The sequence below is a fragment of the Dermacentor variabilis genome, chromosome 8, assembly GCF_050947875.1.
Source record: "Dermacentor variabilis isolate Ectoservices chromosome 8, ASM5094787v1, whole genome shotgun sequence".
Taxonomy (NCBI): domain Eukaryota; kingdom Metazoa; phylum Arthropoda; class Arachnida; order Ixodida; family Ixodidae; genus Dermacentor; species Dermacentor variabilis.
The window spans coordinates 123,346,239-123,369,507 of record NC_134575.1 but is presented as its reverse complement, the minus strand read 5'-3'; positions in this window follow the sequence as shown (position 1 = coordinate 123,369,507).

Below are 23,269 nucleotides of genomic sequence, written 5' to 3'. Positions count from 1 at the left end.
CTTAAGTCCAGAAATGTTCTCTGCACAAAAGTGCTGTATTTTATTTTGCCTTATAAAAATTATGTCTACAGAAGCCACAAAACTAAGGGGCTTTTGCTTAACACTATATGTTCACATCCGCCAATCGATGAACAAGTGTTCTACGCATATGCTCTCAGTTCTTTGCATTGAACACATCCCTGCCTCCACTAGCATATTTGGTTGGCAAGTAGATTGAGTCACCCTAATCAAAATCTCAAATACCTACCAGAAGCACACAAGTATTTCACAGAAGCACAAAGCACAATTTTAGATGAGCCAAATTAATTTTTCAATTGCAAGCGACTGTTCATTATTACGCAAAAAATTATTATGTACATTATTCATTATGCAAAAAAGAAGTGAGGCGTGCAGACAGGACACGAGAGTAGAGAAGTGGACAACACGAACGCCGACTATCAGCTGAAGGGAGCACTGAGGCGTAAAAAGAAAGACACAAAACTTATCTGCGCATGCGCTGGAATGGTAACACCACGTGTCAGTCGGATTAACGTGCCGTGCTACGTGAGAGATAACTGTTAAGGCACTTAATCTTTTCCTTATGTAAAGTAATAGAAGGCTGACTCACGCACGCACTTCCACCATTATAGACATGCCATGCCTCTACCATAAGACGCGTAAGAGCGCCATTGAATCTCGACTGCTGCAATGCCGCTGGGGACACTCCTCACCGTCAGCGTCCAGAGACCACTAGAGCTCAACGCAAAACTGAACGCAACCACTACACAACGCAAAACGCAAACGCTCCACCTTCGCGAGAAACTGGCCTTTTTTTACTGAATAATATTCAATTGTTTTTCGTAACAATTTATTCTAAGTGGACCAATGAAAATCCCTGAGTGCCTCCTCTGGCAGTCGTCCAGGCATGCCTAAGAATTGAGCCATTTGCTCATCTCCGCGCAGCCCGGTCTCATTATCAATGTTATGGAGCTTGATCCGACCAGTAGAAACCCTTATCAACGCTCATCGATAACCGCTTATCATGTGCGATAGCGAACGTGATGAAGGAGGTTTGATTAGAATATAATTCATTAGAGCATTCGAACCCAGGACCATTGTTCTTAATTAAGGTGAAGTTAATAAGCCACATTTCATTAAGATCGAGTGAAGGTACTCGAACCCTCAACCTTTGATCTTCAGTTGAATTAAGGTTAACTTAGCGAAGCTGTGCGAAAACCTCCACTACATTTGCTCAGATTATGTAATGTAGTGCTTTTTACGCGTAAGCGTTCTTTGGCAAGCGCCCCGGCCCTGTCACGCGATAAGTGTAATGCTTGTATCTGCAGAAAAATGTGTAACTTGCAAAGTGAAAACATGTAATCGTTATGATAGTGTAAATGCAGATGATTGGTAGATTTTAGGCGACTAGTAACAATATAAAGCAACAAAATAAAGGGAAAAGAGAACACCCATAGAGATACCTAAAGCTCCTTACAATATGCATGAGGGAGCTCATATTAGGGCTGGCCAACTGACATTTGGGGGCTGGTCAGCTTGAAATTTGGAAGTGGGCCAATTTAACTTGGGGGGTGGGCCAACTTTAGATGTGCAAGTTGGCGAACCTTAAACTTAGACGTTCGCCAACCTGAAATTTAGGTTTGGGTCAACTTACATTTGGGGGTAGGCCAACGTTAAATTTGGGGGTGGGCCAAGTTAAATTTTGGGATGGGCCAAGTGGAAATCTGGGGCGGGGGGGGGGGTGCCAACTTAAGTTTGGAGATACGCCAACTTGAAATTTGGGTGTGGGCCAATGTTTAATTGAACGCTTCTGAGCGTCCTTCGGGATATGAACACCTCGCGGGCAAGCGAACGTGTCGAGACGCTTGGCGCGTTTTCATTGGGCCTATAGCTAGGAGCAGTCAGAACACATGCTCTCAGAACTTGCGTATACAATGAAGGCGCGCATAACGCACGCTTGCGAAAGGGACAGCGAGGGCGACATGGCGTCGCGGTGATCCACTCTCTCTTCGTGCAACGCCTCACGCGCCACTGTGGCAGCTGTGTTTCCTTTCGACCGCCCTGTTCCGTCGGGGCGTGCCAAAGCCACCTAGAAAAATGTGGCTTTGGGCGTGCCCGTGCCCGGCGTTCAGGCTAAATTGGTGCGATAGTATTGAGGGGGCCGGATGCGGCGAGAAAATATGACAATTGTCTACTAAACCATAAGCGTTCTTTTCCAACGGAAAGACAATGGGTACACGCGCATAAGCTAGGAAAAGCAAGGAAGCAAAACTAAGCAAAAACGAAGTCACAGTCGAGCCAAACAACGCTTACGCATTATAGTAGACAATTCTCAGAAATTCTGTAGCTTTAGATGGTTCGCATGCTTGTTTTGAGCTTGGTCTTTATTGAAACGTATGCTCTTCTCTGTGTTGTATGGGTGATTTCAATGAATGTATGCACTGTTCGGCTCACTTTGCTGAACGCTTATAGCATCAGCCTTACGTGGGTATGAGCCATTGTGTTTCTGGTTTGCTCAGCGGGGTATGAGCCATTCATGGTCTTACGTGACGGACTGATTTTTCGTTGGGTAGGCATGGAAATGCTTAGCATTTATTTAAGGTGAATAGATTCTTGTGATTTTCTTTCACGGAGTATGAAGATGTCGATGGGTATTGACTTATGAGAAAGTTCTTTTCAGAAAATGAACTATATAATACACGATCAGCTACTTCTACTTCGCGCTTGGTTTAGCGGCGTATTCTACTTATATGCTGAATATTATAAGGTACTAACTTTTTGCCACGTCCTCCAGCCTGGAAACAGTCCCACAAATGAACAATTGATGGTATTAACATTCTGGATAGCACTACGGTTATGAAATACGCCGCACTGGAAAATTCGGAATTTTTAACTGGAGATCTTTAACGCTCCGAAAATCGTGGAACACAAACTATATTGCATTCCGCGCCCATCTGAAGCAGGCACTGGCTCTGGAAATGCATTCGTGACCTTCAAGAACAGAAAGTCCAACCAATCAAATATGTCTCGATACCTCTCCGCTTGCTTTGGAAAACGAGGTGGCTCCTTTGTGAGATTCAATAGAACAGGCAGAAAACGCGATTCGATGGCTGTTACGAAATACAGAAATTGTTATAATTCTAAACCGGAATTGAGTCATGGGTTCACCAGATGTCAAACTGCAAATAATCACATTTCGGGCAAGGGCAGCTTTTCTACGCAACTATATCAAGCAACCATAACCAAACCACTTGGCATTCTCAAAAGTCTAGCACCCGGGTACACTCTTTCTATCAGTCATTATACACCCAGTAGCTCTAAATATATCATAGATGCTACGCTCACTTCCTTTCCTAAGAATTCGCAAAACTTATCTCATTGCAGCGTTTTTCATACCTTGAACTAGTTCTCAATTCTCGATGGCTCACCAAACTAATCACAAATAAACAACAACCATACTAATTCAGTTGCATATAAAAATACATTTTATTGTTTTTTATTTGAGAAGTGTGCATTAAATGGTGAGAAATAAACGTCAGCTTGTTGTTTCTAATTTTGCTTAATGTGGAACTAGGTTCGGACATTACATGATCAAACTTAGTGCATCTCCTATATGACCACAACGCGGTCTCATTAGCCTAATTCTAAACCATGATAAAGCGCGTCTTGGTGACCAACTTATTTTTTTCTGATACCCTATGAGCTTCCAACATTTCTTTCTGCCTACCTATCCTAACCGCGGCCACACAACGCCGTTTATGCTGAACATGTTGCCGTGACATTCGAACACTCCGTTTGCCGGTTCGCGCCACAATACTGAACAATCTCAGCGCCTACGCCACCCTTATGATTCATCATACACCGGGCTCGCAACTTTCATGCAGGGTAATTATTCTTCGTGAACGAGTTCTAACATTACAACACAGCGCACTTACCCTGTAGTGCTCTGCTTCGCGACCTCGCGGTAATATGAGTAAGCACAGCTAACTGGTGGTCTCGCAAGCCGTGGAAGCAGTACCACGGTGCGCCGCTCATAAACTTATTCGTGTTTTCTTGTAACAATGCTCACGTCAGCCTGAAAGCCATCAGTGTTGCGCTTTCGCACGTATCAACAGCACCTGTAAGCAATGCAGGCGTAATAAGGCACACGTACCAACTGCGCCTTCCGCGCGGCGTAATGATAGCGCCTTGTTAGGTGGAACAAGAGCAAATTTCCGGAGAAGAATGCGAAGGCAAATGAAAAAAAAAAGCATGAGTTATTCGAGTTTGCGCTCACATTAGCTAATGAGGCTGAGGGATTTGGATGAATAAGTGGGGAGCAAGAACAGCAAGATGGAATAAGCCTTGTGGTGTCACGTTAACAGATATGGAGTGGTGGGCGGGGGGACCCTGTTTGCGCAGCGAACGAGAATGAAGTCCTCGCCACTGCACGGGGGAGAGAGTGATGTGAATGGTCGCTCGGCCCCAACGGTGCCACTGAAACATGACGCCCCCGAACCACTTTCCAGCCCCTGCACGGCAAACAACATAAAAGGCGCGTCTAATGACATGTATTTGCGTCTGCTGCAATGAGCTGAATATTCTCACCTACATTTACGGCAAGCTGTAGGTGCTGTTTTCTTTGTTTTACATTAAATAGGTGAACCTGCTTGCAACAAATTAATAAAAGTTTTTACAGCTCGAAAAATGAGAAACGTTATATATATATATATATATATATATATATATATATACCCTTCAGAAAATCCAGATTTCGTTACAACGAATGCTTTTTCAACAATAGAGAGTATTAGGTTAGGGGACGCAAGCGGCCTGCGTACGCAAGAACTAGGGGCGACGCTACTGCGCATGAGCACACACAGGCGTAGGGATCTTCGCATGCGCAGTACCATGGCCGCTAGTTCTTGAGTACGCAAGCATTTTCGTCCCCTAATCTGAAACTCTCTAATCTGTTGCTGAAATTGATTTTCCAGCCTTAAGGATTTTCTAGCCTTCAGTAGGTCATTGGATTGATTCCAGGTGAAATATCTTTATGCGTAATATCATGGTTTGACATAATACATCGTGACTAACGAGTTCCGGAAACGACGAATGTGATCGGTCCACCTCAAAGCAAACAAACGTTGTTGCCAGTATAATAACCGTGAGTGGCTTTATACACAATAAAACGTCGATAGTGTTGTGCAGGGTGCACAAGCTAATGTTAAGGAAGATATTAAAGAAACATTAATTCTACCAATATGAGACCTACGGTGATTGGTGATAGCGGAACATAATTTCACATAACGTAGCACACTCAAAACCACTGAATGGAAGGTTTTAAGGCGTAATAACAGCTTTTACAACAGATATCACGCCATTAATTAAAGATGAAGATAAATTTCTGGTTGTGTTTTTAATAAACCATGTAATCATTACACAAAAATTATCCTGGCGGCCTGAGAGGAAGGAGCATCGAACACGGTAGGTTCAATATTCATATGTTGGGCTAAGCTGTATATAGCTAGCCGATTCGTCTCATCATCCGTCTGTCACCTGTATGCCGAAAACGCCCCGGCGCAACCCCATGCGCATGCGCGAAAACAGATTGGCTGTGCCAGCAGTGACGTCGTTGCTTTCCATCGCAACCAAGCGCACTTGCAACACTTTCGCTCCAGCTCCGAAATGGGCGCGCCACGCGTCATACGTACTGCTGAGGATCAGGCAGCTTCCGATCAGCAACGTCGCGAGCACAACCGGGAACGAGCTCTTCTACGCCATGCCGACGCTGTAGACGCTGTAGCCTGGGCGCAAGAACAGGCTCGTGCAACCGAACGCAAGCAGCAAATACGTACGGAGGATCCAGCAGCCTACCAAGCAGCCGTTTAATTAACCGTCGGGATTAACCCACTGATAAACACCGGGGCCGCATGTTTCAGCCTCGCTGGCTAATTATATGTATGGAATGCTTGCGCGATGATTTTTCTTACTTTCTTTTTTGCTATTGCAACAGCTTGGCTAACGTTAGGTGGGCACGTTGTACCTAATCCATCTGGAGTTTTGTTTTCTGAACCTTCAGCAGGTTCTTAGTCTTCAAAAGTTCTCAAAGTACTTGTCGTTAAGTGTCGCATTTACGAATGTTGATTATCTTCTCTTCGGAACAGCCAGCAACGCCGCGTGCAATCTTTTCAGTGTGACAAGACAATTAAGCAGCTACTCGGCTACCGCATACCCTTCGGCGATCAACGTTGTGCTCTGCCGGGTAATCTCATCTGCTGAGATGACAGACAGCTCCCAGTAGAAAAGATGCGGGGACCTTTCCCTGCGGGGGGAGTGTAGGCCTCTGTCGGGCCTTCGGAGGCTTTTCGATTAGATCCCTTAACATCGTTGTACTTTTTGTATTGGATGTTGGAGTAAAGTGACTCTGCATTCTTGCGTGTACAAGGCCACAAGAGGCTCCCTACGCTTTATGAAGGCGATTCGACTCTAATATTCAAAATTATTCTGCCAGTGTTCCGACACTTACTGTCTCATTATTTTTCCGGAAGTTCCTTTTTGCCCATCTCTCTTACACCTTCCCCAAGTCTAGGGCAACAACTGAGCAGCCTAGATTTTCACTTTGGGAGGCATCTCCCAAGGTCTCCAAAAGCCACCAGTGGTCCGAAAAAACGTTTTTCTTTCACATTTATTTATTTATTTCTTTACTCAGTGATTCGAAAAACTTGCTAGTACATCTCAAACACATATAAGATCCCTGAAATGGCAATTCAATTTCAATTGCATATCCCCCCCTGCAGCCCCTATCTAATGCCCAACTAATTCAAACTGTATGGCTTCGCAGTGTCATAATGTCCTGTAGGGAAACTGTAAATGCAATATGCTGTAGTCATCAGTAAACGCTTCCATGCTTGCCTCTTCTTATATATTTGACGTGCTATTATAACATGTCTCCCAGCTAACGTTAGCCAAGCTGTATAAAGAAAAAAAATGATTAACTATTACGGTGCAAGATAGGATTATGAGACTTACGGCGTTCGGTCATCAAAGATCTGACAACCAAACACTGTATGGCTTGCTTAACAACGTACTTTTAGCAGTAGGACCATTATAACGACACTGCCTATAATGCAGTGCTTTTATTTAAGATGTCATTTTGTCCCTGGTTCAAACATTTTCTTCACGTCTGGATTTTCATGCGACGGGACTTCTCCATACACACGGAGCTGACTTCGTCGACTCTGACTGGCCCCGGTGAATGGGCACGATAATCAGCCGATGAAGCCGCTCTTCCGCCGTCAAACTCTGAATAGATTTTTCAAACACATCATCAACAACATACACGTGGACAGATTACAAAATACAGTTTCGAAATATTCAAGAATACAATTCAAAATACTGTTTTGAAGTTTCGAAGAAAACGTGATGACTAAACTGGACCCTAATCGGCGATAAATCGCTTCAGACTTTATCACGACCTTATCATAGAAGAAAAAGAGTAAGGGAGGCCGTTTACTTTAGGGATTAGCAATCATCTCCCGTTCATGATGAGTCTTTTAGGTCATCGATTGCAGTGATTGGGCTGTGAAACCAGCGCTTTGCAAACCTTTCCCGCTGGCAGTGAGCGGCCTACAGCATCTCGCGAGCTCGCAGTAGCAAAGCCAATATGCATACTGTGCTACTTCAAGAAACCATAGCGAGCGTAAACACCCCTAAGCATCCTCGGCAAAATCGTGGCTTTGCGCTGCGGAAAGCCTGCCCATTGCCGTGGCCTGCGTATTACGTACGCAGTTAGGGCCGCCAATAAGCGCAGCGTCATATTTACACGCAAAATATGCGACTTCGCATCGTAACCAGCACGACGGAAAGGGACATTCGGCACTTCTAACCTGGGCACCCGGTGAACGTGTTTTTTCACTAACTTTTTTTTTCGAGGCGGCGACGATAGTCGAACGTCGCATAGATGCTATAGGAACTTGTCGTTTTCTTTTTTGCATCGGTTAGATGTTGATGCAACACGCACTCCAGCAAATCCAAAAGAAACCAGCGGAAACGTAAACAAAGGGGGCAGCGCTCCGAGGAAAAAACTGCTTAAGAAGTATAACTGGCACAATTTTCGAACCGCAGAGCTTGAAGTATGAATACTGGCACATCTGAGGGGGGAAATTGAAAAAGCTTACACGGCACTGGCTGTCCTGAACGCGTATAGAAAATTACTCAATCATGCCTGCGCCCGTCAAAGCGACCACGCAAATGCATAGCGGCTGCAGGCGACGGCAGAGCCGGCGTTCTTTCATCACGCGACTCGAGCAGACGGTGTCCGTACGCCGCCTGCTTGACCGCTTGCACATACAACACGAATGCATTCCAGATGAGACATGCAGGCGCCCGGAGCTGTGGCGTCACAATCTCTGGGATCCTCCACGCCCGCGCAACATGGACACGCACACACATGAAGGCAGACGAAAGGCGCGCACTCGGGCCCTCGAACACCTATGGGGATCCAAGCAGGGCGTATACTACGCTGATGTGGCAGGACCGTAGTCCACTGGGTCCAGGACCAACGAGTTAACGGGCTCTCCTATCAAGCTTTTAACTCCGCACAGGCCGAGACATGTTTACGCTTTACGAGGGAGATACGCTTTGAATAGTTACAATGGAATGAATATAATTCAATTCCTATGTTGTCTGCAATGCAGCACTGCGGTGTAAGATTGATCGTTAGTGTTTGCACGATTACGCAACTAAATAGCAACCTCAGCCTGGACCACTCCTATAACGTAGCATAGGAACGCAGCAGCCGCACTGAAACCGGCCAAATAATTTGTCCACAACCGACGAGGTTGCGTACTTTTCACAAGCTTCTTTATTTTGCGTTTTCGTATTGAACATATGCCTTACGTGAGTCAATAGATCAACATAAAACGCTGCGACCGGCGCGGCTTTATCGGCGCATGTTGGCTTCCCTCAAAGCCCCAAATGGATGGAAGCGTATACGTCGTCGATCAGGTCGCATGGTTTCAGTTTCATGAACTGCAACTCAGCAGAGTGGCTGTACTGTATCCGCGGTTCTCCATTACTCCCTTCCAAAAAAGTTTATTCAGCGTCGTGCGGTCAACGCAAATGGCCCTTTACAGGAACGTAATGCGCACCAAGCTGAGAAAGATGACTGAAACCTCTCTCTGGGGAGGGATGACTTCAATGGGCCGCTCAGTGCCTTTAACATCTTGTGAAGGCAAGTTCACCCTCTATAAAGGTGTTTTTACGGCGTTACGGAGGTACCGGCTGTTGCTTTTTTCTTATCTTTATTTTTTGATTATTTATTTTTACAGCGACGCTGTTGCGGGGAATTTCGCTGACGCTATCGTGCGGCAAGTGCAGACCGACGTAAAGCAGCATGCTCGGTATGAACAGCTAGCAACTGCTACCTCCGGCGGGCGTCGCCAGCGCTCGTTCTGCTCGGACGTGTTTTTGCTGCGAAGCTGTCTGCGGCTACCATTTGTTATAAAAAATATGTCCGAGGTGTTGAGAAAAACAAATCATGATGTTGGCCGATCCTGATGACAGTGCAGAAAGAGTCCAAGCTCAATGGTACCTACCCTCTGCGGGCTCGGTGACTTGTAACTGCGGTTTGTGGCCCTTGAACTTTTGACCAAAACGAGAACAACGTGAAAGCAGTAGCCAATCGATCAACATGGCCCTGGATGGACTGGTGCTCTTCCCTAGGCCCTTCATCGTCTAATTCCTCTATTTGGCGCACCTTCTGAATAATGGAACGCGGTCGGCACACGTCACAATCCGCAGCCTGCACCCTGATAGCATCCGGCCAGACACCAACATCCTTCGCCGAAGCTGTTGCCCACACCTCTTTTTTCCTGCTTTGGACACGGCACCGCACCCTTTCGTGGTGCGAAAGGGTCTTCCCGTGAACGCAGGCACGCCGCCTACGGTCGCCGACATCGGCGGTATACAAGCTGCCTTCACTGTGACAGAATATTTAGCGTCAATAGACCTGTCAGAGCCATGCAAGGCACCAGGGCCTACAAAAACTCAGAAGACGAGGTTCTCGATGTGCTCTTGGAGGCCATAAACGAATCTTGGGCTACAGGAGCCATTACTGATTATTTGCGGCATGCAGAAATGGTCCCTATTCCCAAACCCAGAAAGCCCCCAGGTAATATCAGTCATATGCACCCAATAGCCCTAACTTCAACGTTAGGCAAGCTGATGAAGCGTATGCTCGTGGCACATATTATATGGTGGCTGGAGCAATACTCCTGGTATCATTCTGGCAAACTTGGGTTCTGTCAACACATGGACACTGAGGATGACCTTTGTGTACCTTCCTTCTATGGTTCTCATCAGAGGCCACTCCAGATGAATTCACAGCCTTCTGGCAATTGACATTCGCAAAGCGTATGACCATGTGAGCCACGAAGCAATTGTTCGAATTCTTCATTGTCTTCAGTTCCCTAGCTGTGTCTGCACATTCGTCGAAGCCTTCCTGCATGCTCCCGCCTTCTCCATTCACCTGGCTGGCAAAGCAGGTCAGTTCATCGCATACCAGTCCTTTTCAACATTGCCCTCCTACCACTAGCTTGTAAGCTTGCGACAATACATAGCTCACAATACATATCATTACGATATTATCGGTAGATACCCGAGAGACGAGCCGCCGCGAGAACGACGACGAAGTGGGTCTGTGCCCTTGGCGCCAGAAAATGTCGCCCTGGCGCTCTGTCTCCAGTCCAGCGTAAATGGCTTGTAAATAGCCACGATTGCGATAATTCAGGCCGTAGTCAGACAGGAATTTGAGAACATGGGTCTGAACTCCGTGTGTACAACGTCTCAACGCAACGTTCCCCAATTGTCTACCGGCCCTCCTCGTCCCCGACAGTCATTTTCTGCCATATCTCGCCGCAACCCGTCCGAATGGCGTACCCCTGATGACAGGCCGATCTGCTTCCACTGCTGTTGCATCGGCCACGTCGCTCGTCACTGCCACAACCGATGGCCACCACATCCTCGGACATACGCCGCCACTTATTCCCGCACTTTAGGACCTTCTGTTCCCTATGCCACCCGCCATGAACCCACTGTTACTGATGTCCCTCCTCCGAACCTTCGCTACAGCCGCTCGCCCTCACCTCGACGCCATCAGTCTCGTTCGCCCCAACCCCGCCGCTTCTCTTCGCCGCCTATAGGCTCCCGGACCCAGCCGGAAAACTAGGCACTGCAGCTTCTGGAGGTGAAGCTGCGTTGTCGACCCTGCCCTAAAATCCTCTACTCACGTTACCTACTAACCGAAACCTTCTTGACGTTGACGTTGACGGCTATCCTGTCACGGCACTCATCGATACAGGAGCACATCTTTCTGAGTGCTGCCTTCCGACGACGACTCAAAAAGCTCCTCACCCCAGCGTCGGCACGCGTCGTCCGCGTTGCGGATGGCGGTACTGTGCCTATTATCTGCATGTGTACGGCACGTGTCAGCATTGCCAGCCGCCACACCCCTGTACTCTTCACCGTGATTGCTCGTTGCCCCCACGACCTAATTCTCGGCCTCGACTTTCTCTCCGCGCATTCTGCCCTTATTGACTGCTCTGCCAGTACCCTTCGCTTGAGTTGCCAATTCTCGCAGAACCTTCTGACACACCCCAGTGCCGCCTACGCCCCACCGGCTTTATTCGCCTACCGCCAAAATCAATAGCTTATATTGAACTCTTGTCTTCCCCACCAGTCCCTGATGGTGAGTACCTCGTCACTCCTCTGCCCGACATTCCACTACAGTATGACGTTACCGTGCCTCACAGTATACTTACTATTACTGCGAACCGCACTCGCATACCTATCTTTAACTTTGGATTGGCATGGCAAATTCTACCGCAAGGTATTTGCCTCGCCACCATTGATTGTCTCGGCGACCAATACGTGGCAGCGTTATCGACCGATGGTTCTCGCGAGCTTTACATGCCACTCGCGCCAGCCTCGGGCGTCAATCCCAACACAAAGAAAATGGTTGCGACGGACCTGTCCTCTACGCAGGCTGAATATCTTTGCGAAGTTTTGTCGTCCTACAGAGATATTTTCGACTTCGACGATCACTCTTTAAGCCAGGCGCTTGCGGTCAAGCATCGGATTCTTACTGGCGATGCTACTCCTATTCACCGACGACCGTATCGAGTTTCTGCGTCGGAACGCCGAGTAATTCAAAGCGAAGTCAACAAAATGCTAGACAAAAATATCATTGAGTCTTCTTCGAGTCCCTGGGCGTCACCTGTAGTGTTGGTTAAGAAGGATGGCACGTGGCGCTTCTGTGTAGACTACCGCCATCTGAACAACATTACTAAGAAGGGCGTCTACCCGCTCCCACGTATAGACGACGCCCTTGACTGCCTCCATGGTTTCAGCTATTTTTCTTCTATCGATGTTCGTTCTGGATACTGGCCTATTGCTGTTGACGATATGGACAGAGAAAAAACCGCGTTCATCACACCTGATGGCCTATACCAATTTAAAGTAATGCCGTTTGGATTATGCAACGCCCCTGCCACCTTTGAGCGTATGATGGACTCCTTGCTCCGTGGTTTCAAATGGTCCACATGTCTCTGCTACCTCGACGACGTCATCGTCTGCTCGCCCACGTTCGACACTCACCTTGAGCGTCTAACAGCTATACTTGATGTATTTCGAAAGGCGAAGCTGCAACTTAACTCGTCGAAATGTCGTTTCGGCCACCGACAAATTACTGTTCTGGGCCACCTCGTTGATGCTTCCGGAGTACAGCCTGATCCCGACAAAACTCGCGCTGTCCGAGACTTTCCGGTTCCGAAGACAGCCGCAGACGTTCGAAATTTTGTCGGGCTATGATCGTACTTTCGTCGTTTTGTTCAAGATTTTGCGGCAATTGCTAGAGCCCTCACTAATCTTTTGAAGAAAGGCGTACAATTCTCGTGAGGTACTGCAGAAGCCGCCGCCTTCTCTCGTCTCGTCACTCTTCTCTCCTCACCACCTATCCTCGCCCACTTCGACCCTGATGCCCCTACAGAATTGCGTACAGATGCCAGCGGTCATGGCGTAGGTGCCGTCTTAGCCCAGCGTCAGCGTGGCCAGGATCGCGTTATTGCTTATGCAAGCCGCCTCCACAAACCATCGGAGCGCAACTATTCCATTACGGAACGAGAATGCCTTGCTGTAGTCTGTGCGGTAGCGAAGTTCCGTCCTTACCTTCACGGTCGCCCTTTTTCTGTAGTCACTGACCATCATGCTCTGCTGGCTCTCATCCCTTAAAGATCCTACAGGCCGGCTTGGTCGATGGGCTTTGAAACTACAAGAATTTTCCTATTCTGTGGTCTACAAGTCTGGCCGCCTGCACCAAGACGCTGACAGCCTGTCGCGTTATCCTGTTGACGACCCTGACTCCTCCAATATTACCAGTGCTGCTTGTGTATTCTCTGTGTCGCAGCTGCTTCATTTCGCCGACGAGCAACGTCATGACGCCAACATCAAAGGACTCATCGACCGTTTTGAACACTCTCCGGCCGACGCCACTCTACGCCTCTTCGTCCTCCACGACGGTACTCTGTACCGTCGTAACCTTCATCCGGACGGATCTGAGTTCCTACTTGTCATACCTAAACACCTCCGCTCAACCATTCTAGAAGAGCTGCACGACGCACCAACGGCAGGACACCTCGGCGTATCTCTAACCTATGAGCGTGTACGTCGCCGTTTTTTCTGGCAGGGCCTTGCCCGTTCCGTACGACGTTGCGTCGCCGCTTGTGAACTTTGCCAACGACGCAAGAAGCCTTCCCAGCACCCGCTGGTTACCTGCAGCCGCTCGACATCCCTGCCGAGCCCTTCTATCGTGTTGGCTTAGACTTTCTCGACCCATTTCCGGAATCTAAATCAGGAAACAAGTGGGTTGCAGTCGCGGCTGATTACGCGACCCGCTACGCCGTAACCCGCGCTCTTCCGACCAGTTGCGCAACTGACGTTGCGGACTTCCTTCTACATGATATCATTTTGATGCCTGGTGCTCCGCGTCAATTGCTAACAGACCGTGGCCGTACGTTTTTGGCGATAGTCATTGACGACATCATGCGGGCCTGCTCCATTCAGCATAAGTTTACTACCTCCTACCACCCTCAAACGAACGGCCTCATTGAGCGTTTGAACCGCACCCTTACAGACATGCTATCCAAATACGTTTCAAACGACCACCGTCACTGGTCCTGGCTCTACCCTACATTACCTCTGCATACAAGTCTTCCCGTCTCGAAACTGCCGGCTTTTCCCCGTTTTACCTCTTGTATGGCCGCGAACCGATGCTGCTACTAGACACCGTGCTTCCGTCCACCACAGCTTCAACTAGCGCTTATGCCCGTGATGCAATCGCCCGTGCTGACCATGCTCGTCAACTTGCGCGCGTTCGTCTACAAGTCTCTCAAGACAAACAGAAGCGACGCTGCGACCTCCGTCACCGTGATGTCCATTTTGCTCCCGGCACCCTCGTGTTGCTTTGGTTACCATCGCGTAAAGTTGGCCTTTGTGAGAAACTACTTTCTTGTTATACCGGCCCATATCGCGTGCTCAGCCAAGTGACCGATGTCACCTATGAAATTGTTCTAGCTACGCCCACTACGTCCTCCGGTGTGACAACTAGTGACGTTGTCCACGTCACCCGACTCAAGCCCTACAACCCCCCACGTGTCTTGGATATTTAAAAGCACCGTGACGGCGCTTTTGCCGCCGAGGGGTTGTATTACGATATTATTGGTAGATACCTGAGAGACGAGCCGCCGGGAGAACGACGACGAAGTGGGCCTCTGCCCTAGGCGCGAGAAAATGTCGCCCTGGCACTCTGTCCCCAGCCCAGTGTTAATAGCTTGTGAATAGCATCTTCCGTCTGTATCTTTCTACAGGTAACAATATTGTATGCAGATGATGTCACATGTTGGTAGGTTCAGCCTGAAGTCTCCCGCCAAGAACAAGCGCTTCAAGAGAGGCGAAATGTTATGCCCAACTGGTGTGCTGAGATAACGCTTGAAGTTTTTAAGGACAAGACTGAGACCATTAATCACGATGTCATGTGGGCCATAACTGGACTACCATGTCTCTCTCCGCTGCCTACCCTACAAACCGAGCCCCAGCTCAACGCTATTGACAAACTGGTACACTAACGGCCAGTTGCACACGCGCTCTTAAGCCATCAAAGTTTTGCTTGACTGCTGCATTGGCCCGGTACATGGGATATGAAATAGACAATCGACCTTCTACGAAACCTGATGTAGGTCCGTGGAACAGGATACAATTAAGTGACAACAAGCCTCTTTTTCGTCTGTAAAAGCCCGCTTCCTCGCCGAATGCCCAAGTTTCCCGTCTTCGATGGGCCGATGATAATCGAGACGATGCGACTGTTTAAGCATACACTAATTCCAGTGTTAATGGCACCATGACTCACACAGCTCTCGTGTGCCCATTTATACCAAAGGCAAGCCAGACGTGCACGTATGTTGCCGATCCTGCACCACCGGCCTATCTTGCCGAGCTCGCCGCCATACGAGACGGCTTGGCCGCGTTGCTCCCTACTGTTCAAGCTGTTCGATATTCTCAGCTCATCATTCGCACGGACTCGACTCGAGCCTTCCACGACATACGTAGGGTTTCTCGGTCCACTCTACTCTCAGATAGCATTCACCGTCTTGCTGTCACTACGAATATTGTGTTACGCGTCCAGTAGGTGCCTCGAGCAGCCCTGACGGGTCTCCTTGAAGCAGATTTGGCAACCCATCCAGAGCTGATAACGTACCCACTTCCGAATTTTTTCTGAAGACGCCTGCGGACAACTGATCCATAAAAAAACAAAACCTCTGACGTTCCACACGACCTCTTATACCTCCATCTGTGTCAGGCATCCCTGGTGGTTCAACCCGCCTAGAGGAGGTTGCGTTACGGAGGCTACGTGTCAGTGTTGCGCATACACTAACACTCACCCCATCTGTGACCGCTCTCTGGACCCAACAGTACCAGGGTGCCTAATACAGCTGCCCATTTTGTGGCACGACAATTCATATGTGACAGTGATACAACTTCTATGGACGTGCCCAGGAATTCGCCTGAGCCCTCTTCGCCACATCCGGGCAACAGGCCTTCGGCCTGGCCGCCCACCTGACCTTGAACGTTCGATTCATGGACTATATCATCGTTCACTGCTTGATTCTTTTGCCCACGCCAAGTCTGTTCGTATACTTTTCACAAGCCTTGTATAATGCCTAAGAGCAAGCTTTCGAAAAGAGAGACTGCAATCTCCGTTGAAGTCCCAAATTTCCGCTTTGTAACGGTATTATCACGGATTATAATAAAAATAAAAGCTAGCTAACGTACGTCTGACTCGAATAGACGAGGACTATTCTGCGGGGCTATAGCCAGCATAATCCATGGTTCTTGTTTGCAGTGTCGCATTTTATTGGCTACATGTTGGGGGTCGTTTGTGTTATAGGAGTTTGTACGGCTTGGAAGCGGCCGCATATGAGGAGCTCGTCGGTGATAAATTATCACTAAGAAGAGCTAAGAAAACAGTCCCTAGTACATCTTAATGGTGTGCAAACTGGTTTACGGTTTCGTTGTCTTTGATGTATCAGTTGCGGAGATCGGCGTACATCTGCAAATGATCTCTTTTCTTTCTTCTTTTTTAGAAGCCACATACATGTCCATCGAAAGAGGCCCATAAATGCTTTGCCGTATATCCACGCACACCCACTGCACATTTTCATAATTAGCATATCACAAGTTGAATCCAGAAAAAAATACATTGAATGTTAAGCCGATCAGGGAGTAGCAAACATCACCGACGCGACTATGTGCACATTACAGGTTTATCGCATCCCTCATTATAGAAAAGGTTACGCGGACCTAACTGGCATCTTTTATTCTATGTGAAGCGAAGAACTCGTGAGGCGCGTAATTAAAGGCTATTATACGGCTCATTTTCTGTGAGGCGCTTTGCAGCGTAGCGATTACGCGCGAGTCCGGCAAATCGACAAAACGCGGAAACGCTTTCCACGCGACCGACGTGATTGGCACGATCATGATTTACACTACCTTCGGAATCGGCACACTTTTCACCACGCGGTCCCTGAATCGGCGCGCCGGCCAATCGCACTCGTCCAGAAGATGACTAAGTAGACGCGCTAAGTCCAAAAAAAGGAGATCAATAAGAAGTTCCGCTAAGGAATTATACATTGGAAAGCAAGTACATTTTGCCGCGTAAGCAGGTAAGTGTCGTTTGTTGCTTAATTGCATGCGTAATTCGGTAGAGAACAGACACAAATACCTGCACACAAGCAGAGGCAATACAGATTGGGCTACATAAAATGCGGAGTGTTGAGTGCTGCCGGTGTGTAAGCTATCCAGCTGGCAGCTGTAGCCGCGGTCGGGAAAGTCCGGTATAGGGTTAGCAGGGAAATGCGTTCGTTTTATAATATGTTTCCATGAGCTTGAGTCGTAGGATAACATTGACGTGCCTGACACAACAAAGTGTCACGCCTCATAAATCGCAGCGTAACACTGGCAAAGAAAACGACGCTGCGTCTTTGTAACAGATTCCGACAATATGAAAAGGAAAACCCGCTGTAGGCAAACACGCTCAAGTCCGTTCTTTTCTTACTTCTTCGAAAGTCCGCTGCGAAATTTTATAGATGAAACAATCCACACCAGCGTCTTGCCTTTAGTTTTGCTGGCAAGAATCTCGTGGCGGCTACATACTGAACAGCAGCCCACCGCTTTTATATTTTGTAATTTCTTTCAGCTGAGAGACAGCCACAAGGAATGCAAGCAGTGCGCTTCTTGGAATTCTGGCCCGTCATAAAAACGTCGGCTCGTAAATAGTTTTCTCATTGCGCGTCGTTTCTTTATGACAAAAACTGTGTAACGTTACATCCTCCTATCTAGGATTAGAATATAATCGAACTGATGATTGAATGTCTATGTGTCATAGTGCCACAGAAAGAAGACGTAGAAACAAACAGACACACAAACAAAGCGCTACTTAAAACTGTAGATTTCTTATTTTCGGACGAACCGATAAATATATACCGAACGATCGGAAACAAAAGAGACAAAAAAAACATTCAGTGGTGCATATCGAAGAGTCTACGCGTATCTAAGGCATGATCGGAACAAAATGTTCTTTGTTGTTTCTTTTGTTTCCGCTGGTTCGGTATACATTAGTCGGTTCGTGCAAAAAATAAAAATCTGTAGTTGAAAGGAGCGTCGTCTCTGTGTGTCTGTTTCTTTCTACGTCCTCGTAAGGTCGCGCTTAGACATTCAATCATGCATTCTAACCTACTAGTCCCCCAAGAATAGAATGGAATAGAATAGAATGTTTATTTTCGCAGAAATCAATAAAACTACTAAATTCGAGACGACATAAGGCTTCTGGCTTGTGTGCGTGACTGGGATGGCTCGGTTCACGAGCACCTAATTTTTGCGAAAGTACTGTCGTCACTAAAAGAGAAAAAAAAAGCACAGGAGCCATGATAATTTCGTCAGATTACGCAGTAGTTTGTGAAGAATTTCACAACTGGATACAAAAATGCATGTGTAATTAACCGTCCTTATAAAGGTAAATCATACGTATTACACAGTAATCGAAGTAATAAAGAAACACGTCAGTTTTATTCAAGCACACAGGAAAATGAATAAAGTATTCAAAATTTTGAATACATTTGAACATTCTTGAATACGTGATAGCTGCACCATATTGTAACAAATTTCATAGTTTCATAGCATCCACCTGCTCCAGTATTACAGGTCGTTCAATTCTAGCCCGAACGACGCTGTTTGTTTCTTTGTTTTAAAGCATTAGCATTATGCATGGTGTGCACGCACCTTCGACGCATTCGCTTGAGAAACAAACCTGCGTCGATCCCAAAGGCAGGGCAGTCTAAAAAAGCGCCTCAAAGCGCTAGTCGTCACGAGATGAGGAAAGAACACCAGAAACTGACGCGCGACGCAAGGTGCCAAACGTTCGAAAAAGTGGCTTTGACACCTTGGCGCGAAAGAAGCCTGCGTTGCCATCGAGGCCGCAAGCTATGATGTGCGTATCTTTAGAACCCCGAACATTAATTCATTGCGGATTCCACGCGTACAAAAAACAAAACAAAATAATGGAAGAAGAAAAAAGGCGAAGTAGGCCTATTCATTATGTAAATAGTAGTGGCGTTATAAACATAAAGTGCGATCACAGCCTAATGGTTAGAGCATCGGGCATGTCTGTGAATAATGACGGAAACTCGATCCCATCATCGGTTACGCGATCATTATCATTATAAGTGAACCTGGCCCACTTTGGAGCTACTGAACGGGAAATATCGTGTTGTATTGCGCGTGCCACAGCGTATGCAAAATGGTGAGTTTACCGATGAGAAGGATAGCGCAAGGCCGCGCCCTGTTATCGCTGCCGTCGAGTTCAGCTGTCGACAGCGCTGAGCTGTCGAGCCGTTACAGTTTAATTATGCTGTGGCATAATTAGAGAATTAGCGGAGCTCAATACCGCCCTACTGTTTTTATTTATTTAATAAATAAACAGCGTCGGCATCACTCTACTAGGTAGACCCCCCCATGTCGAGAAAGTCGCCAAGTTTACCGTGTTTTCCTCCTCCGAAGACATATGTGAGGTGCGAAAACGTAACTGAGAGTGTATGGTCCGCCCGTGCCCCAAGCGCGAGGAATCGTGGAGACACCACCATCTATACAAGTATGCTTCCGCGTATAAACTCGGAGCATTGGCAGCGCGAAGTTCCCAAAAATGTTCACAGACTTCCTAGAAATTCTTGCTCGCGCTGGTTTTTATTTTTTGTTTTCTTTTTTGCGTAGTAAATTTTTCTGTCTTCGAAGCAGCGGAAATTCGCATTTGTTATCGTTTTTATTTATTTCATTGCCATCTTCTTGCTACTGACTTTCTTGAACTTCCATGGCCAGAGCGTTTACTTGCCTGTGTTGCTACGCAGAAGCTGCAGTCGACACTTTTTCTCTGTACAGTTTCTTTCTCCCTTCGGGTGACTCCCCAACATTGTCGTGTAAATTGGTAATTGCTGCAATGCGTTCATTTCTTGCGCATAAAATTTAATTATTGACGTATTGAATTATTTGTATTTGGTGGTGCAGCGAATAAGAAAACTGTTGCTAAAGTTCTCATATTAAATTCAGTTTAAGCATTCAGCGCCTCACACGAGCAACGTAGCGGCAACACGTTATTTCTGAAGACACCTTTATTTATAAATTGTAGTGGGGGAAGTTGGCTAACAATGCTGATCGCATTGATGGACTCGCACGCCACCGCGCCCATACCTGCAGACGCCAGAAAGAAAGCTTCACTAAACGCAGCTTCTCAACCGCAGTCATATTGCCGTGCTCGTCAATGAAGTAAAAACACGTTGGCGGGCTAGTTGGCCTGAATCCGTGATAGAATGTGTAAGCACGACTGAACAACGGCGTAGAAAAAAAGACACACAGAGACAGCGCTGCCTCTGTGTGTCTGTTTCTTTCTACGTCCTCGTTCAGTCGCGCTTACACATTATATCGTGAAATGCGAAAACACCCATGCTCTTAGATTTAGGTGCACGTTAAAGAACCCCAGGTGGTCGAAATTTCTGGAGTCCTCCACTACGGCGTGCCTCATAATCAGAAAGTGGTTTTGGCAAGTAAAACCCCATAATTTTTTCACGCATTATATCACTGTTAATTTAGTTAGTAAGCGAATGTTTACAAGATCGAACGGCCGATAAAAGTAATATTCTTAATTCGTATAGCTATTTAACGATTTGCTGTCGCAATCGGTGCTTCGCCTTTCAGGCGAAACTGCTACTTTTTTACCACCGCCCAACACGAATTTTTCTTGACAGCTAGAATAGTGCTCGTTCTGGCATTTATCAGTAGCCCACGTAATTTATTTCTTTTTTCTAATTCGCCAGAAAGAGAGATCTTCCTACGACTAGGCATGGGCCGCAAGCGCTGGATAATAAAAATGTTTTCCCTCTTCCCTCTGGGTTTAAATATAGAAGACAGCAGCAACGCACCAAAGCCACTGAAGTAGGCTAAGAATGGTAATCGCGTTCAGAAAAAGAAAGGGCTGTTTTCTAATGACTGGGAAGCAAACCACTCACCTTTTAGGTCGTCGTTTGAGCCGGAAGACAATCCCGCGGTTGGTTCGCTCACTTTCTCGCCGCTGTGGTGATGTGGCTCCTCGACGAATTGCTGGCGGTCATATTCATTGCTGAAGCGCTGGCTCGGCGAAATCGCATCGAATTTCGAATGACTTGCCTCACATCGTTTCCTTGCGTAGTGTGCAAAATTCATCCCCTTGAAGATAACGCTCACCAAGCACAACATGCGCTCAGGTACCTTGCCTGCTCAGGCATTACCCTTTTCACACTCTCATTGAAGCGCAATAATGTAGTCGCGGTTAGAACACAGGTAACTATTTCGGCTTTATGCTACACTCTAGTGGCGGTTCCAAATAGAAGCCCACTCGACGCTTTCAAATGCACTTGCGTGTAATTTTTGCTTGCAACATTGCGTGCATTCAACTGTTGCCGTATGACTATCAATCCTAACGCAGTAAAATCTACATTTCAGAAAGAACTTATTGCATGCTTGTTTTCTCACGGACTGCTCGCCTAGATGTCTTAACTTCTACCAACATGCCTTAGCCCGAGCGTAGTCCGTAGTGGCCGGTTCGTAGCGCCCCTAACATCGCAGATGTACAAATATTTGCTAAGCGTTTGCCGGCACGTTTCTCAAAGTACTCATCCTTTCCGGAAGTTTCCCGATAAAGTTTGCACAAGATCCATTCATCCCGGCTTAGGGCACGCGGGATCGTTTGTCCGCTCAGTTTGAGAGCACTGCGTTAGATGGGTTTGCCTAGAACAAGGCAAACTATCTCAACAGTGCGACGAGCACAATGCTGGTGTTCGCTCTTTTGCGATTTTGATCGTGTGCTTTTGACGAGCTGTCTCGCAGTACAGTTTGCATTAACTATATTATTATCAAGGTCTGTTTTCAGCTCTAGAGCCATGCCCACGCACGGTACCGATTTCGCGTTAACAACGTTAGGAGCTCATTGATATCGTCATTGCCGAATTCGCGCGATGCGGGCAACCTTTTCGAATGGTCATGATCAGTTCACGTTCGCTTGAGAGAACATAGGTTCCATCTTAGAAAGAAGTGGAACGTTGTCAGCTGGGGGTCCTTCATTGCGATTATCTCCGACGATGTTGCACCGAAAACTACTTAGTTGGTCTATTTATTAGTTGGCACGAGTACCGCCCCTTACTCCCGTCCCAGCTCAGAAGTTCCAAGTAAAGCGTTTTTTTTTATTCTTGACATTTATTTGACAGCCGCCTGTCAATCTGCCAGCTAGCCTTACGAATAATTGATGAGAACTTCATACCAGCAATTAGTATGATTAAATAGTTCTGAGAGGCTTACGTACGTTTGCTTATGTATCGAAATACATAAACAAACGGATGGCAATTCAAGGATTCGTAGACCTGTTACGTGTAACAGGCAGTATTGAAGATGTCATATTAACACATTGTAGTAGTAATGATGCAACAACACACGCTGCAAGATACGGGGCTCACGAATCGAACTCTTTGTAGTGCGAAAATCTGCCCCAAAAAGTGAAGCAACACTTGTTGCTCAAGGAAAGCGGTGAACGCAGTCGAAGGCTGTAGAAATTTCATCCAAGTGCCTAGCTGGTTCAGTGCGTCCGTCATTTGTAGATTAATCAAAGCACCATATTCCAGAATCATCGCTTGAGATCGCTTACGTTCTAAAACACACAACAACATTCACGTTACGCGCACAATCTGATTTGACATGGCAGAATCAGCGACAGCATCCAGTAATTTAATCCACATATGGTAAGCCCGTCTTGCGGCGTTATCGATATCCTTGTCAATCTGGTGAAGGGCGCCGGCATGTATCAGAAAGTTCTCGATAGTTGTTGCCAAATGTATCTGTTGTTTGTGTTGTTGCCCAACCTTGTGTAATCAAATTGCACGGGCGACGCGAATAGTATTGTTCTTGCTGCAAGAAATGTGAGCAGCAGCGATTACGGGGGAACCTTCGACACGGCAAGTAGTCGACGCATTTGGCCCGCAGGTCAAACCTCGACGCACGGGCTCATCGCTATCGTTCTGCCCCAGTGAAATAAATAAATAAATAAATAAATAAATATATATATACATATATATATACATATATATATATATATCTATATATATATATA